This window comes from Silene latifolia, unplaced genomic scaffold (assembly GCF_048544455.1).
Source record: "Silene latifolia isolate original U9 population unplaced genomic scaffold, ASM4854445v1 scaffold_309, whole genome shotgun sequence".
Classification (NCBI taxonomy): domain Eukaryota; kingdom Viridiplantae; phylum Streptophyta; class Magnoliopsida; order Caryophyllales; family Caryophyllaceae; genus Silene; species Silene latifolia.
The window spans coordinates 74,928-93,220 of NW_027413245.1; the positions used below are offsets into that span (position 1 = coordinate 74,928).

The 18,293-nt window shown below is 35.9% G+C and overlaps 1 long non-coding RNA gene across 1 annotated transcript; it reads left to right on the forward strand.

The window, feature by feature from the left end:
- The first annotated feature begins 11,893 nt into the window (after positions 1-11,893).
- LOC141639230 (uncharacterized) lies at positions 11,894-17,941 on the forward strand. The gene is made up of 5 exons (XR_012542424.1): positions 11,894-12,153; positions 16,408-16,496; positions 16,583-16,652; positions 16,761-16,835; positions 17,696-17,941. It is a non-coding gene; the product is annotated as an uncharacterized LOC141639230 (long non-coding RNA).
- Positions 17,942-18,293: the final 352 nt, after the last annotated feature.

Consider the following 18,293-nt stretch of genomic DNA (forward strand, 5'->3'; position numbering starts at 1 on the left):
TTATTGGTGTAATATCACAACGGCTTTAAAATAACCGTTGTTGATATATGTAATATGATAACGGCTTAACAAAGAACCGTTATCATTTTGTGTTATACATACGGTCAAACAATTAATAATGTAACTTTGAATCAGAAAAAGTAAAAATTACAGGGCATGCATTAGTCAAATCACAAACACTGGAAAATTACAAATAATTAAACAATTTATTTTAAAACGGGTTCTGTCCAACCGTTGTTGATATATGTAATATGATAGTGGCCATTATTCAGATAATAATTAAAGACTTAATTATTAGATTCTGGTAAAGTATTAGGATACTCATCATGAATTTCGGTATAGAGAAAGTCGTAGATCGGCCCTTCATTATCACCGGGAAGCGCAGGTGGAATGACCTCTTTCTCCCATGACATAGGCACGGTGGCAAAAATGTGATGCCTCCTGTAATGTCTCAGCAGATGATGATCAAGATGGGTCGCAACCCATAGATAAGGGCCTTGTTGTCTATCATCCGAATAGAAATCCTCTTTCCTCGCATATTCCGCCGCAAATCTATCCCCTAATTTTCTTGCCTGACGAAAACTATCATGGCAGTTGCTTCGTCAAACACGATAAAAGCGAAGCCTGCAAAACCTTGCTTGTTTGTAGACACAGGGTACACTTTTTTAACCGCGGTGAAACCGAAGTCATGAAGCATTTGCGTATACCACCCAAAATAAGGGTTTAAACCCTTTCCATTCACATCATAATGAACCAGGAGATTATGGAGAATGCAAGTAAAAGGCTGTGGGTAACGAGAATGTGATTGTAGCTCCGATACACCAGCCATATTTTTTTAGAGAGAAATTTAGAGAAAAATTAAAGAGTAAATGTTTGATAATTTAGATTTTGACCTAAAACATTATGAAAACATATTTATGAAATTATTTTGGTCAAATTGAATATTATTGGTCAAATTGAATATTTATTAAAGTTCTGATAAAGTTTTGAATGCAGTAGTCAAACTGAAAAATCTAATCAAATACTGACAACAGTTGAATTGAAAAACCGTTATTTCATAATAGAAAATAAAAACGGTTACAAAAAACCCGTAGTTACAACATAACAACGGGTACCACAAATCGTTGCTGGTGTTAATTTAGTAACGGTTTTCGAAATGCCGTTTTCTTAAACTCGTAACGGTTGTCTAACAACCGTTGATGATAGTGATTCTATAACGGGTTTTTGGAAACCGGTAAACGTTTTTGACAACGGTTTATTAAACAGCCGTTGTCACATTATAATAACAACGGTTTTTGATGAGTCATAATTATATACATATTTATGCCTCCCATTAATTACTTTTGATACGGTTTTCGTGCTCGTTTATATTATTTACATGCCTTTTATGTTAGAATGTCGATATTTCCGCTATTTGATATTTAATGCAGGAATGATGCATTTGAGGAGCAAAGGAATGAAATGGGCATCGTGGAGTAGGCATGAAGTAATACACGAAGCATGGCATGGGAATCCATAAGAATGAAGGAAGAGAAGTTAAGAAGACAACACGAAGAAAAGGGCTGAAACAAGTGATGCCTCGATCAACTATGGCCGGGCTCGATCGAGGAACCTGTGTACTCGATCGAGTAAGACCAGGATCGATCGATGAACCACATATCTCCATATTTTCCACAATTTTCCTTAGGTCGGTTATGTTTTATTATAAATACCTAAGTCGTATCCTAATTTATTTACGCCTTATTTACGCTTTATTTTACTTAGTTTCAGATTGCTACCCTAGAAAACTCTCAAAATACTTTTAGTTTAGATTATTGTTCTTACTTTTGGATCTAAATTATGTTCTTCATTATTCGTTAAGGTACTTAATCTTTCCTCATTAATTATTAGTTTAGTTCATGCTATTATTTCTCTGTTCTTATTTATTGTCTTTAATTATGTCTTCATCAATTATTGTTGTTGTTCTTCCCTTTAACATGAGTAGCTAATTCTCTTATCTAGGGTTAATGGGGATCTAGGTTGTTAGAAGGGCGCATTAATTAATGAATTGATAGTTAAAATTGCTTATTCGTTGTTGTTTAGTTTATTGTTCTTCATCTAGTTCGTTAATTATTGGCCAGGGTTAATTGATTAGTATAGTGAATTGAGACTTTCACGGACTGAGTTAGAATCAATATAGGATGCGATAAATGAATAGAGATAATTTAATGATAGCGATTGCATGTTAAATTAGATCTAAGGGAATATTGAATCGACCAATCATATAACCTTAAACAACATAATTAGCTCTATCAATAATATAAGTCTCACCCCCGAATAACTACCTAGTGAACCTAAACCCTAGACTATTTTAATATTATTGTTATTCATCTTTATTACACTTTCTATTAGTTGTTAGAAATCAAACCAAACAAAACTCCCAGAAAATTGGTTACTTCAAGACGATCTAAATATAAACAAACTAGAATAATTACCTCGCCTCCCTGTGGATTCGACCCTTACTTACCGCTAGCTATTTTGTTAGCATTAAGCTAGGATTTATTTTGATTAAAGCCAAACGACTGAAAAAAAAACCTTATCAAATTTGGCGCCGTTGCGGGGGAGGCAACAATTTTCTTGTTTGTTTTTGTTTATTTTTATCTTTTGTCTCAGGGAGCATCAGTTTTTTGAGACAGTTTTATCTTTTCTTGTTGTTTTCATGTATGCCCAGGTCTAACAAGTTAGAGATTATACCTTTTGATCCCGAGCCAGAGAAGACATTCCGGTACAGACGAAAATTTCAAAGAGAAGTAAGTCAGGTGGAAGACTTGAGTGCACTTGACTACGAGCGGTATACTTTTACAGAAGATTCGTCCTTTGAAGAGGATACTCTTATTTTTGCACCAGTTACTCCTACAACACTATCGATGCCGACATTAGTTAGTCACTCCGAACCCACGGTTGATTCTATTTCTAAAGGATTCAAGATCCCTACCACTGATAAGGGGACTTTTGAGATCAAGCCTTCTTATATAAGCTTGGTTGAGAGGAATTTATTTAGAGGAAAAGCAGGAGAGGACCCCGCAAAGCACATGGAGAAATTTGTTACATATTGTGGCTATATTCCTTTGACAGCTCGGGTGACTCAAGATCAGGTCAAACATACCTTATTTCCTTTCTCTTTGAGAGATGATGCAGCTGAGTGGCTTCGTGACTTGGATATGGAGACCGACGCAATTACTAACTGGACTTCATTAGCTCTTGCATTCTACAAGAGGTATTTTCCACCACAGAAAAAATATGCTCTTAGAAGTCAGATTACAAGTTTTAAGCAAGGTCCTACTGAGGATTTTAATGAAGCTTGGGTATGTTTCAAACGGCTAGTTCGGTCCGTCCCTCACCATGGCTTCGAAATTTGGTTCCTTTGCAACTAGTTTTACAACGGGTTGTATGACAATCATAGAGCCTTGCTTGACTCTGCTGCTAATGGGAGATTCCAAGATAATACTAATGATGGTAATGCTTGGAAATTGATTGATCAGATAACTACTCACACTGCTAAGTATGGTAACCCCAGAGGTAGTAAGAGAGGAAGTGGTTCAGATAATGCTATTGCGGCGCAGCTGGAGGCTCTAACGGCTCAAATAGCCGAGTTGAAGACTACTCAGTCTTTGGGTAAGTAAGAAACGGTTCACATGGTTCAACAAGAAGTGTCTTGCGAGAGATGTGGGATAGATGGCCACACCGCGGCCAAGTGTATGAGTACTATTGAACAAGTTCATGCCTTCCAATATTTCAAGCAAGGTACTCCTTATTCTGACTTCTTCCCTAAAAGGAGTCAGAATGCTTTTGCTCAAGCTCCCCAACAAGGTGCTTATATTATTCCTCCAAATCGTGGTAACCAACCACAAGGAAACTTTGTTCGGCAAAATCAAGGAGGTTTTTCACAAATGCAACCTCCTCCTCAAGCACCAAATAATGAGATGGCAGAGTTGAGAGCTCTCTTACAACAAAATTTGTCAATGCAACTGATAGGAATATGGCTACTATTTCATCTTAGACTATGTTCAATGTATTTTGTTCATTGTTTTTGATGTTGGACTATGTTCAATGTATTTCCTTCAAGCCTTTGTATTTAGACTACAAGTAGTAGGGACTAGATTCAATGTTAGTAGTTATTTCTTTTAATATAAATAGAGGCCTTTGGCCAACATTTGTAATAGAGATATTTAAGAGAGAATTGAGATGGAAAAAAAATCGATGCGTTCGATAAAATTGTTAGAGTTTGACGCGATCAAGCTTTAGCCTGAGTAATATTCAATAGGTCTTGAGTATTCTCACCATACCGAGTAAATATCCCATTGACTTGAATTCGACACATGAATTCAAGGTAATTATCTTTTTGTTTTATTATTATGTCTTATTCCGCATTTTCGCATCATATAGTATCAGAGCTTCGGCTCTTGATTTTCTTAAATCTAGACGGTCCTGGACGTGTCAAAGCCAAGTTGTTAGTTGAATTTCCGATTGCGATTGGAGTTCAAGGGTTAAACTCAAGCAGGTAGTTTGAGGGTTAATCGGTTTTGCATCTCAGGGGCAAGTTTCTAGTGACTTTTATTCCAGGCGCGACACAAACAAACAAACAAAAAAAAAAAACTATTGTTCACGTTCTAGCTATTGTTCATCCGAATTTTTTTTTGTTTTTGGTTGAATTCAAGACGGTCCTAAGCCGTGTCAAAGTCAAGATGTTGGTTGAATTTTTGATTGCGATTGGAATTCAAAGGTTAAACTCGAGCGAGGTAGTTCGAGGGTTGATCGCCTTTTGATAACCCAGATCATAGGTCCAAGAATCGGGACGATTCTTTTTGAAGAAAGAGTGTATGATACGAATATGGCTACTATTTCATCTTAGACTATGTTCAATGTATTTTGTTCATTGCTTTTGATGTTGTACTATGTTCAATGTCTTTGTTTCAAGCCTTTGTATTTGGACTACAAATAGTAGGGACTAGATTCAATGTTAGTAGTTATTTCTTTTAATATAAATAGAGGCCTTTGGCCATCTTTTGTAATAGAGATATTGAAGAGAGAATTGAGATGAAAAAAAAAGATCGATGCGTTCGATAAAAATTGTTAGAGTTTGACGCGATCAAGCTTTAGCCCGAGTAATATTCAATAGGTCTTGAGTATTCTCACCATTACTCGTATTATAGGTCTAGCACTGAGTAAATATCCCATTTACTTAAATTCGACACATGAATTCAAGGTAAATATCTTTTTGTTTTATTTTTATGTCTTATTCCACATTTTCGCATCAGCAACAAAAGAAAACGGCTCAGATTTCCAAACTCATGGCTCACAACAAGATGTTGGATTCTCAAGTTGTTCAAATGGCGGCTCAAAATCCTTCAAAAAAGCCCGGTCTTCCTCCTCAAGATAAACAAGCACATGAGCAAGTTAATGCTATTTCTTTGAGGAGTGGTACTACTTATCAAAGTCCGGACATGCCCATTAATGATGATGAAGTTCCATACATGCATCCTAAGGGATTGGGAAATTTGGAGCTAAGTGACGATGAAAAAGAAATTGACAAAACTGAAACACGGGATTTGAAGAAAGGCGAGAAAAGCAAAAAAGACGGGATTGTAGAAGATCCTCGAACGAGTAGCACAAGGCTCGATCGAGGAACTAAGCTACTCGATCGAGTTCACTCCGGGCTCGATCGAGGCACCCCCTCCCCCCGACAGTGATTTTTCGCTTGTTTCAGCTACGGCATTGGACAAAAATAGGTTCCTCGATCGAGTGACTACTGGGCTCGATCGAGTCACTCCTGTAACTGACGATGATGGTTCCAAACGTAATTCTAAAGCTCAAGAAGCCGAGCCGATTAAAATTCAACTACCTTTTGCTCAACGATTGCTGAAATCCAAACTTGAACAACAGTTTGGAAGGTTCATGGAGGTAGTGAAGAATCTTTAAGTGACAGTGCCACTTACTGAATTGGTTACTCAAGTGCCGGCATATGCTAAGTTTTTGAAAGAAATTTTGTCAAAGAAGCGGTCTTTTGATGAAATGGAGACTGTCGCGTTCACTCATGAATGCTACGCCGCATTACAAGCCAATTCTCCACCCAAGATTAAGGATCCAGGGAATTTTTCTATTCCTTCTACTATAGGCCCTTTAACTATTGACAATGCTTTATGCGATTTCGGAGCGAGCGTCAGTGTCATGCCATATAAAATTTGCAATCAATTAAATATGACTAAGCTTAAATGTACTAACATGACTATTCAATTGGCTAACAGGTCTATTAAGAGCCCTATGGGTATCTTAAAGGATGTGACAGTTAAGATAGGGAAATTTTTCATTCCAGTTGACTTTTAAGTGATAGATATAGCTGAAGATTCTCTTGTTCCTATTATTCTAGGACGACCATCCTTGCATACAGCAGGGCGGTTATAGATGTTAGGCATGGGAGTCTTACGTTCAACATTGGAGATGATACTATCACTTTTGGTCTTGACAAAGCATCACGTCCTCCTGATTTAAAAGCTTCCTGTCATATGATAAATGCTCTTGATCCTACTATTCATGATTCCTTTGCTTTATGTTTTGACAGGAATCCATCTGACGCCCCTGTTGTTGCATCATATCCATGGAGCAAAGAAATGGATAAAATAGAGAAGTTGATATATGGAGATTAGCCTCCTCCTGAGATGGTGTAACACCCCCATTTATTTAAGAGCCTTTACTAGGCATTCCTAGATAAATGAACGTGTTACCATCTCAGTCTCCTGAGGTAGTGAATACAAAGGTAAACGAAACCACAGTACTTTAAATAAATATAATGTTTAAATGGCCTTATTACATAATCCAAAATATATAATTAAATTAATAAATACAACTGTAGCGGAAAACTAAATAATACGAATAATAAATATTGTTTGTTCTTCTAAGGTGATCTAGACAGCTAAGTAAATGCCATATCCTCTCGCCCTTCAGCTCCCCTTCTAAGCCTGCTCAATTACCTGAAATCAATCTGCTTCCCAATTATTGGTTCATCACAGGTGTTTAACGAATAAACGGTCAACCCAACGGTTGAGTAGGAATATCTAAACAACAAGAACATTACAACAATAATACAGAAATAACATGTAAATGATCAATCCCGATCACAATTCCAAATCTTCACACCTCCTCCATACATAACCCGAGACACCCTGTAAATAACCCGAGACACCCTTATCAATAACCCAAAACACCCTTATAAACAATATCAACATCAATCCCGAGACACCCTTTTATATAACGCCACCCGTGGACCGGTTCTTCATTTTACCCGCCACCCTTGGACCGGGCCTTAAAAGAATATCAATACAATATACAATATGGATGGTAATAAATTAACAACACAACATTCAACAATCAAACATCCAATTCCAACTAACCATTACTTAATAAATCACACCAACGCATATTCGAGTTTAGTAGATAACCTACCTCAGCGGCAAATCCAATAAAGCAGTCCAATAAAATAATCAGAAATACTCCACTTAAAAACCGTCACCTAAACGAATATTATAATTTAATTATTAATTATTCAATTCATTATAATAATTTAATTAATTGTAATTTAGTTTAATTAATTAATTATCCGTATAACGATTACGTAACCCGACCTCTTAATATATTGTCACAACCCAACCCATACAAAACCCCGTATGATTTGATTTAAAAAAAAAAAAAAAAACACAACAATCCCGCAAACACACCTATGTTACCCCGTGTAAAACCCCCGCTCAACACCCTCCTTTCATCCATCTATTACACCACCACCAGCCACACCCACCGCCTCTGGCCACCATCAATGACCCCACTGACACACGGCGGTCCCTGGCAGGTCACCACCATGAACAGGGCACTCATCTTAAGACAGTCACACGCATAAACACAAACCCGTCCCCTGTGTTCCGCATCCCAACCACCACCGCCACCATGGCGGCGCCCTTTTACCTCCAACCACCACCACCAGGACCGACTCCAACCTCCCCAACTAACCACCCACCAACCAGGTCCCGACAACTGCCACAAAACAGCTAAAACCCCAATTAAATCCCACGGCTAACCGCAACCACCCATTAAAACACCCTTCCCCGGTGGTCGTCGAAGGTCAGGTCAAGGTTAGGCGAGTACAAAGGTGGTCCCAGAGGAGCTAGGGCCGAAGACACGACCTACTAGGGTGGTCCTACGGTGGTTGACAATTACCCATGCTAATTTGTATAACAATGTATATAAAGTCCGTATAAAATATAATTGACAAATCGCAAGACGGTCTTACCTTGAGACATAATAATTGGACGAATTCTCTTATTTTTTTTCCCTTGGATCTTTCTCTCCCTTGCCTTAGATCAATTATTGTGTTTTTTTATGTTTTTGTATGCTTATGGGTAGGTATAACATCTTATTTATATAGATGTGGGAAGGAAAGAGGGAGGAAGTTTCCATAAAACAATTACCTCTATTTTTCCTTTTCTTTTTAATTACTCCCATATTAGTATTAGTAATAAGATACAATTACAATCCCGACTATATACTCCACATACACGACTTACCCGTGCCCACGACCCACATTTCTTCCGTCTCAAGTATCATTTAATTATTTTATTTCCGTCTTACAAATTTATTATCCAATTAATTAAATTATTAAATATCATTTAAAACACATTTTAATATAATTCTACCATCTAAAATGCGGGGTATTACAGATGGTTTACAACAATGATGAGAATGTTGAGATAGAAGCCGAGTTGGTTGCTTTGGAAGCTGAGATTTTCAGAGAGGAGCCAATCAAAGTTTTTGAAGAAGCTCCTATGATAGATGAAGTGCCCTATCTCCTACCAAGTGATGATGTCTTGAAGAGCAATGAACATACTTGCTCATATTTTACATTAGACTTTGAGTTTAATGAGCCAAAACTTTATTCATTGCTTACATTCTTTGTTTGGACTATTTATTGGTGCTACTTATACTTGTGTGTAGCACATGCGCTACTTTTTGGTTTACTATTATGCGCTTTAAGTTGTATTGATTATGGTTTGTGTGCGCATTTATTTTAAAATGCAGAAATTTGCTCGACATATGAGAACTCGATCGAGTACTGGCAGGCTCAATCGAGTACCCAAGTATTTTGGGTCAGAAACGTGCCAGCTGATGATAGGAATTGCGCGGTTGATCTTTTTCCCCTATTTTTGCAGCTGGTTTGGGGGAATTCCTAAGCTCTTACCCGGTATTCTCTTCCCTTGTACCTTCTTTATTGTATCATCTATTGTTATTTCCCATTCCCCTTGTTAGGTGTGTCCTTTAGATTGCTGGAAATTTTTGTGTGATTGCTCTGCTGTATGCGTCACAATGAGGACACTATGACATTTAGGTTTGAGGGAGGAGTCTTTATTTATGTTGTGTGCTTTATTTATTGTTGTGTGCATTTATACCAAAAATCCATAAAAATTAAAAATTTTCAAAACACAAAAACATATTTTTTCCTTTGTTTTAGGTCGAGTCTTGGGGAATTAAATAACAATGATGTTTAATTGCATTGTTTTTGCATTTGAATTCCATATAGTTGTCCATGTACATTATTTTGACCCGTTATTCATGGAAACAAAGATCATAATTCAAGTCTTATCCGTATTGACATGTCTTATGCTAATTAGATTTGACAAAATTATGTTAGTAAGCTACTTAAATTTTGAGGTCTATAGAGCTTCCTAGGCCAGGAACATCAATAAATTGGTCTCATTGTCAATTAGGCTTGAGTGTGGTTTCTCCTTGTAGAATGTGTAATATCAACCTGCATAAGTGTGACATTAATTTCTTGATACTTTTATTGCTTTCATTTGACTAAGTACATGTGGATAGGCGGTTCTTACCATTCAAATAAGCCTTACATTACCCTTTTTGTTAGCCCGTTTGAACCCTTGTAGCCGTTCTATATCCTACATTTATTAGCTACAATCCAAGAATTTGCCTACTCTTTCGGGACAGTCGCAGTTGCTTGTTTATCATGTTTATTTTGCTATTATGGTTGGGTTGGGACTTATCTTTGTCATGTGGGTATAGCAAAGTACTTTTTAGCAATTGTGTTGTATCCTTGTGTTGGAAAAAGAAAAATATGAAGCAAAAGAAAAAAAAAGAGATAAAAATCGAAAAAAAAGAAAGAAAAAAGAGAATTGAAAAGAAAAGAAAAGAAATTGATTGCTTCATTTGGTTTCGTCAAGGATCAAAAGGATGGTCGTTAGAGTCTAATGTATATTTGGAGAGTATTTCATTCGCTCTCATGTGTTGTAAAGTTGAGATTATTTCTCTAAGTTGGGTTCATTTGTATTTGTTATCATAGATTTGGTTTTGGTTTTGGTTTATCGTCGCGACTACCATCTTAGCTCCACATATCCATAATGTGCTTTGACACAAACCATTTCTATCCCTCTAACCCATTTGCCACCCTTATTGTCCTTGATACATATACATTTGTGTACATATTGTGATTGCATATTAGTTGGGGAAATCTCTATCACATTAGATTGCATGCATGTTTCATAAGTCGAGTGAGTGTTCTACTTCTTTCTATCTTCACATACAGCTCACCCTTACATACTTATAAGTGCATGAGTGAATGCGAGAATCCGACTAATTTATCTTGCAAGATCGAAAGGTATTTGGCATTTATCTAATAGTATGGTGACATGAGACTTGAGCTGCGTTTTCTATTTCCCATACCTTTGAATTTGTTTTATTGGTACACTTTGGTCATTGCTTTGTTCAGATATGGATAGCTTGGGATTTGTATGTGCATCAACATTAGCTCTGAGTTGTTTATTCGCCATTTGTATGACTGCCCTTTGTAATGTGTGCTTTGCTTGAGGACAAGAAAAGAGATGTTTTGGGGGAGTTTGATGAGTCATAATTATATACATATTTATGCCTCCCCTTAATTACTTTTAATACGGTTTTCGTGCTAGTTTATATCATTTACATGCCTTTTATGTTAGAATGTTGATACTTCCGCTATTTGATGTTTAATGCAGGAATGATGCATTTGAGGAGCAAAGGAATGAAATGGGCATCGTGGAGTAGGCATGAAGTAATACACGAAGCATGGCACGGGAATCCATAAGAATGAAGGAAGAGAAGTTAAGAAGACAACACGAAGAAAAGGGCTGAAACAAGTGATGCCTCGATCAACTATGGCCGGGCTTGATCGAGGAACCTGTGTACTCAATCGAGTAAGACCAGGCTCGATCGATGAACCGCATATCTCCATATTTTCCACAATTTTCCTTAAGTCGGTTATGTTTTATTATAAATACCTAAGTCGTATCCTAGTTTATTTACGCCTTATTTACGCTTTATTTTACTTAGTTTCAGATTGCTACCCTAGAAAACTCTCAAAATACTTTTAGTTTAGATTATTGTTCTTACTTTTGGATCTAAATTCTGTTCTTCATTATTCGTTAAGGTACTTAATCTTTCCTCATTAATTATTACTTTAGTTCATGCTATTATTTCTTTGTTCTTATTTGTTGTCTTTAATTATGTCTTCATCAATTATTGTTGTCGTTCTTTCACTACTACAAAAGTAGACGTAATGTAACATTTTGTGTGCAACACTTACGATTTGTGTTGCAATTTTTAGTTAATTAAGCAACGCTTTATTTAAAAATGTTGCTTTTACTTATATAGGGCATCACTTTAAATTAAGTGTTGCAATGTATTACTACAAGTGCAACGTTCTTATACAAATGTTGCATTTTGTCGCAACAATTGAGCAACACTTATGTCACATAAGTATATACCCTCTAAAATTTTTTCATTTTTCGTTTTTACGCCTTAAGGTATTTGTCAAAATGAAAAGTTTGCGCCGTTTTTTTTTTGGGAATTGCAACCATTATTCATTCATTCCCATTTAAATTTTTTTCATTCCTTCTCATTCCTTCACACCGTCTTCTTCATTCACATCCACCGTCTCTTCATTCAGTCATTCACATCCACCGTCTCTTCATTCTAATTCACTTCATTCAATCTCAACTTTGTTTCACCCAAAAACGGCGAAGTCAATCTCAACTTTGATTCACCCAAAACGCCGATCATTGTAATTGATTGGGATTCTGTCGAAAGGTATGATACTCATCCAATTTCAATTATTTTTACCATTTCTCATTGTTCAAATTCATTATTGAATTGTTTTTTTCGAATATTGTTTCCTGCATCTAATTATCTTTTTTCATTCCTGTTAATTATTTTTTTTCGCATTTAATTTTGTGTTTTCATTGAATTTCAATGCTGATAAGAACATTTAATTGATGCTGTTGTTGTTGATATGATTGTGACAATGTTGTTTGTTGAATGATTTAGAGGAGTTTATAGGGTATATGATGGTTGAAATTGTATTAGGAATCACTACTACAAATACAGGCTATAACAACGGTCAAACACCGTTGTTATATAAAAAAGCGGACGTTATTAAAGCGTCCGTTGAAAAAGGTTTTAACAACGGTTGGTTTTCTTAAGGAAACCGTTGTTAAAAATATTAACAACGGTTTTAAGTATAAAAACCCGTTGTGGAAAGTGTGACTCAATTTTGGGGGGAAAGTTATAACAACGGGTTTTAATATACAAAACCGTTGTTATAACTAACAACAACGGGTTGTTTGTAAATAACCGTTGTTGTTTGTTCTTAAAAAATAAAAAAAAATTAAATTAAATATTACTAGATGCATGCATAATTACGGCCCGTTATAATTCCGATGCATGCATTATTACCGACATCCTTTGTGCATATGAACGGACAATATGGAATGAGAAGGGTTAGTAATAAGATTTGAAGCAGCATTGAGAGATATGATGATGATTATGCATGGCACAACTTCCTAACATATATATTAATTAAAAAACAACTCAACCCACACATTGCTTAGTATAAATACATTGCATTATCTCAACTAACATTTCCATTATCTCAATATATACATCTCCAAATCCTAACTGCTAAAACAAACTCCAAATAAATAACCCTACTTAATCTTTCAAAACAAACTCCAAACTCCAACAAAATGAATGATTTCATCCTTAAGACTCTTACTATGATCGAGAACAACAACGAGTTTCATCCATTTGGTTGCTCCATATTGAGGAAAGTTTCAAGAGCTACCTTGCGGATGCTCGATCCCATCAAGGACGCCAAAGAAGATGGCTTGACGGAGCGACAACGATTTGCGGATATATGACGATATAGCAACTGCTGAACGGAACTTCCAAATAGCCAAGGAGGAGAGGACGGATATGATAGAGGAGAATAAGATCCTCTATGAAAATATAAGAATTGCATTTGAATTAATGTAAATTTTTTTTTTAATTTATGTATTTATAAATATATATATATATATATATATTAATTATGTTTATCTTGCTTCTTCATCTTGCTTCTTCATTGTTTTACTAACTAATTATGCGAACAATACTTAAACAAATAACATAATGGTCGATAAAAACACATACATGCAAAAGAAATAATTAGAAAAAGAAAATAATGACGATGAAACTAACAGTGACAGCGAGATTTACCTGATAAATACAGAACGTAAGAGACGATGAAATCAACAGTGACGGCGAGAAGATAAAGCGACGATGAGAAAGAGAGAAAGAGACGATGATAAAGTGTGTGTTTTGTGTTTGTGTTTGTCTGCTGTGTTTGTGTTTTTGTATTAAGGGTTGTGTTTTGTGGCTGCAGCAGACTTGTGTTTGTGTGGTTTATAGTATGGAAGGTATTGACAACGGTTATTAAACAACAACCGTTGTCAAATATGTTTTAACAACGGTTGTAAAAAACACCCGTTGTCAAATATGTTTTAACAACGGGTTACAAAAGTAACCGTTGTGATTACTTTTCACTAACTTTGCGCCAATTTTGCGCCAAATTATTAACAACGGTTGTGCATGTGTGACCCGTTGTTAAAACTAATAACAACGGTTTTTATAACCATACCCGTTGTAATTAAGTTTAGTAAAATTCGCGCCATACATTCTACAACGTCTATTGTGATTTTCGTGAATAATCGTTGTTAAAGGGGCGTTGTAGTTGCCTGGATTTGTAGTAGTGAATAGGGGTGAAATTTCAGTATTCGGGTCATCTTCTATTTTTCGCTGGTTCATCTTCATGGTTCAGTTCTGGTTCATTTTTACTGATTCCTGATATCACCAGACGAAAGTAGGAATGAGTTTGTTTCAATTAAACCTTTGGATTTTTAATTTCATAGATTTAATTAAATGTAGTAGAATATGTGAAAGCTACCATTGTCAAGTAACATGCTTAAATATATGATTTGTGCTTATTTAATCAAGAATTCAGAGGATGAGGAATGATAGAAGTTGGATGTATATAGCTAGACGTTTGCCTGAGTTTGAAAATGGAGTAATTGAGTTCCTTAATGTGTCATTTTCTAAGGCTGTTCGTGGGAGTCAAATAAGATGTCCATGTAAGAGGTGTATGAACCGATCTTGAGTCTCCCTTATTCTGTTTTTCTTTAGGGCTCAGCATTTCCTTACTGGATTTAAAATCTTTACTGTCCTCATTTTTATCTCTATTGTATGTGTGAAAAATTAGCCCATGGTATGTTTTGTGGCTCTTTTTTACCCCGTGATTTCCCCACCTGCAGGCAAGTTTACATGGCTCGGGAAATTGAAACTGGAGAAATTGTTGCTTTGAAGAAAATAAGAATGGACAATGAGAAGGAAGGGGTAAGCGTTGATGCAGTATTAGTTGTTAAAACAGTTAATCCTACATTTTTTTTCATAGTCGTTTGGTTTATGGATGGTTATAATGAACATATTGTTGTACAACTGGCTTGCAGTTTCCTATCACCGCCATACGTGAAATCAAGATTCTGAAGAAGTTGCATCATGAGAATGTAATTAAGCTAAAAGAGATTGTGACATCTCCAGGTAAAAATATGATCAATTTGAAACTGTTGTTCACATTACTGACCATTGGCTTGCTTATAATTTATATTGCACGCTTCTTTTCAGGTCCTGAAAAAGACGAGCAAGGGAGGCCAGGCAAGTATCATTTTGGTTGGTCTTTATGTGTTCTATATGCCACATACTTCCTTAGTTTGGAAAAGTGTGCCCAACTCAAAGATCATTGAGGCACGATCCAAAACATATTGGACTCTTGGGGCACCTTTAGTGTGCCCTGTACATAAGGCGCAACAAGCAATGCGTCCTAATATGCATATTCCATATTTTTTTGTCTTCTTTTAGCTCTTCTAGTTTGCCCTTCCCTTTGCCCATCGTTTATAGTGTTCATGTTAATATTTTATTTTGAAAATCAACTTTGCTTGCAAAAATGGTGCACCTCTTGTGCTTGATATTTGCGCTTTATCCCTCATGGGCACGAGCTCTCTTATCTTGGCGCGCCTTGTGCTTTTTAAACTTGACTCTTCTCAGTCCTTGATGTTGTTTTTGAAATTATAATTCCCTGCTCTTCCACAGATGGTAATAAATACAAAGGTGGCATCTACATGGTTTTTGAGTACATGGATCATGATTTAACCGGTCTTGCTGATCGTCCTGGGATGAGATTTTCTTTTCCACAGATTAAGGTACTATGGCTAGTCTAACTATCCTTCTCAATTCCCTATACTAGGTTATGCATTTTTATTGAGTAAATCAACTTAGATGACACTGCTTTTGTGAATTTCAGTGTTACATGAGACAGCTTTTGACAGGACTCCACTACTGTCATGTAAATCAAGTACTTCATCGCGACACCAAAGGTTTATTGATGTTACAAATTCTCAGTTTGTTCCTTGACTCCCGGATGTAAATTAATATCACTGTATTTTCTAATTATTGCAGGTTCAAACCTTCTTATAGACAACGAGGGGATGTTAAAACTTGCAGATTTTGGTCTTGTCCGTTCCTTTTCAAGTGATCAAAATTTTCCTAAATGTCCCGCTTGGTGTGCAGAAGTAGTATTTTTTCGACGTTTTTAGTGATGATTAATTGGGGGGAAGCAACACTATTTACTTTAGGATAAAATCTATTACTGGTACATGCTTTGGGGAAACATAGACTATTGTATTGACTCTAATATAATACCGACAGCTGTACAAGTCCATGCTGCTTCCGTTTATTCCAGTCTTTGTTTGATTTCAGTGTGCTCAATCCTATCTTTCATGATTTGTACTATATAATGCTTGCACCACTTACTCTGGAGTTTGTTGCTAATGTTCTACTCCATACATGGTTTTGAAGTATTTTTCCAAGTTGTCTATTTTAGTTGGCTAGCCTTATTGAGGTAATGTTGGTGTGCTGATTTCATTGGAATATTGAATAATAGGATGACCAGTTGTTTCTTTCGTTTCCTTTCAGCATGCATATCGTGATGGCACTTTCGAAGAAGTGGTTTTACGTCATCTTACTACTGCTGATGGAGACAGTTTCATACCAAAACAGATTAGGTACGTATTATGTAATATCTTATTCTTGATTTGAGATAGAAAATAGTTCCTTGGTTTTGTAACTGATTATGATCAAATGATTTCAGGCTTGGGGACATCTTCAGCAATATCCGCATAAGCTGAACTGAGATGGAGGAGAGCCTCCAGTAATCCAGTGTGAGTAATGTCTTGGGCTATGATATATAGAGGTCGTAGGAATTTTTTTGAAGAACTAAACACTTGCCATTCTGTTCTTCTAATTTAAATATTGCATCATTCTTGCAGGTTTGTACAAATCTTAAAGATACATTTAAATGCTGGTATATCTGAAATGAGTAAGCAGATTGTAGTACACCTAAGGTGAAAGTTTTTCTCATGTCATACATTCGTTTTTTCCACATTGAATTTAATCAAGTATCGCAATTGTTTCTCGTACTTATTCCCATAACGTGTTTACTGGCTCTTTGATGTGAATTAATATAATCTGCTACCATCCGAATATACTACAGTTTGATCTCCAATGGTTATAGCTGTGAGTCGCATAACTTGTGAGCATGTGATAAAAACTGGTTTAAACCGTCTTATTGCCAGGATTCATGTTTATAAGTTTTCATGTGAGCGTGTGAGCTTGTGTAGATTCTTAAAATAACTTAAGTCACGTCAAAGGCAAGAAATTTTCCTTCCCTTATCTTCAAGGGTGAAGTAGAAAAATTAATCCGGCCGCCTTGTACCCTCTTGGCTCCCTTTTGTGTCGTGCAATGTGGTTGATCCATGATCTTATATCAAACCTGCTACGTTTATATCCGATTATGAATTTGAAAGCACCGATACAAGTGCTACTCTTTTGATTTTGGAATATAGGGTGATATCGAAATAAATTAAAATTATCTTTTAAAATTATGTTCCCTTATCCCAGAGAAAGTTGGAAACAATGTTTTATTAGGGTAAGAAAAGGTGGCATGTTTTTGGACTATAGAAAATGTAAGAATCACTCTAGCTATTTTCTGCACATAGGCAGGTTGGGTTCACTGCATTCTTCACATAGGCTGCTGATCTCTTCAGTGCAATAGAATCACTCTATTTTCTGCACGTCCTTGTTAGTTGTCCTTTAATGCATTGCTTATTTCCTGATAAGTGTGACATCTATGCGGTGATATGGCACACAAATCAGAGCCTTTGAATTCCTCAAATCTAATTGTGTTCCATTTTTTATGTTACAGGTTGCTTTGGGTTGATTTTTTGTTCGGATAGCAACATATATATGGTCACAAGTATACAACATTGAAGACTTTCAATAATCGTTAAGCATTTGTTCTATTTAAACATTTGTTACATTATTTGTTCTACTTAATTAAACATTTGCGAAGTTCTACTTTTGATCCTTTTTTGAAATGTAATTGACATATATTTTTGAGACTGAATCTATTGGAATTTTGTAATGTTTTGCAATTTAATGCACAATTAGTGAGAATTACAATTGTTGTCTTACAAGTCTTTATGTTGCACTTTATTAATTAAGTATTGTTTTTGGATAAACTAGTGTTGCATTTGTTTATTATAAGTGTTGTTTTTGGACGTAACTAGTGTTGCGTTTTCAAAATAAAAATGTCGCATTTGTTTGATATAAGTGTTGCTTATCAACATGAAAAGTATTGCATTAGTTCAGGAAGTGTTGCTTTTATTTTCACAAGAATTGTTGCATTAGCAGATAAAAAATGTTGCCTTTGCAATTGGAAAAAGGTGTTGCATAAACATAACCAATGCAACACTTTACAAAAGTGTTGCTTCAGATTAGAAAGTGTTGCATTAAGCGTTGCA